We start from the raw sequence: 1,376 nt of genomic DNA, 5'->3' as shown, positions 1-1,376 counted from the left end.
CAGAGATAAATCCTGGGACGCACATATGGACACCTTATCTTTGACAAAGGAGGCAAGAATATACAATGGATTAAAGACAATCTCTTTAACAAGTGGTGCTGGGAAAACTGGTCAACATTCTTGTAAAAGAATGAAACTAGAACACTTTCTAACACCATACACAAAAATAAACTCAAAATGGATTAAAGATCTCAACGTAAGACCAGAAACTATAAAACTCCTAGAGGAGCACATAGGCAAAACAGTCTCCGACATACATCACAGCAGGATGCTCTATGACCCACCTCCCAGAATATTGGAAATAAAAGCAAAAATAAACAAATGGGACCTAATTAAACTTAAAAGCTTCTGCACAACAAAGGAAACTATTAGCAAGGTGAAAAGGCAGCCTTCAGAATGGGAGAAAATAATAGCAAATGAAGCAACTGACAAACAACTAATCTCAAAAATATACAAGCAACTCCTACAGCTCAACTCCAGAAAAATAAATGACCCAATCAAAAAATGGGCCAAAGAACTAAATAGACATTTCTCCAAAGAAGACATACAGATGGCTAACAAACACATGAAAAGATGTTCAACACCACTCATTATCAGAGAAATGCAAATCAAAACCACTATGAGGTACCATTTCACACCAGTCAGAATGGCTGCAATCCAAAAGTCTACAAGCAATAAATGCTGGAGAGGGTGTGGAGAAAAGGGAACCCTCTTACACTGTTGGTGGGAATGCAAACTAGTACAGCCACTATGGAGAACAGTGTGGAGATTCCTTTAAAAACTGGAAATAGAACTGCCTTATGATCCAGCAACCCCACTCCTGGGCACACACACGGAGGAAAACAGAAGGGAAAGAGACACATGTACCCCAATGTTCATCGCAGCACTGTTTATAATAGCCAGGACATGGAAGCAACCTAGATGCCCATCAGCAGATGAATGGATAAGAAAGCTGTGGTACATATACACAATGGAGTATTACTCAGCCATTAAAAAGAATACATTTGAATTAGTTCTAATGAGGTGGATCAAACTGGAACCTATTATACAGAGTGAAATAAGCCAGAAGGAAAAACACCAATACAGTATACTAACGCATATATTTGGAATTTAGAAAGATGGTAACAATAACCCTGTGTACGAGACAGCAAAAGAGACACTGAGGTAAAGAACAGTTTTATGGTCTCTATGGGAGAGGGAGAGGGTGGGAAGATTTGGGAGAATGGCATTGAAACATGTAAAATATCATGTATGAAACGAGATGCCAGTCCAGGTTCGATGCACGATACTGGATGCTTGGGGCTAGTGCACTGGGACGACCCAGAGGGAGGGTATGGGGAGGGAGGAGGGAGGAGGGTTCAGGATGGGGAACACAA

The sequence above is a fragment of the Bison bison genome, unplaced genomic scaffold, assembly GCF_000754665.1.
Source record: "Bison bison bison isolate TAMUID 2011002044 unplaced genomic scaffold, Bison_UMD1.0 scf7180017864352, whole genome shotgun sequence".
Taxonomy (NCBI): Eukaryota; Metazoa; Chordata; class Mammalia; order Artiodactyla; family Bovidae; genus Bison; species Bison bison.
Note: the sequence above shows the minus strand (reverse complement) of the source record.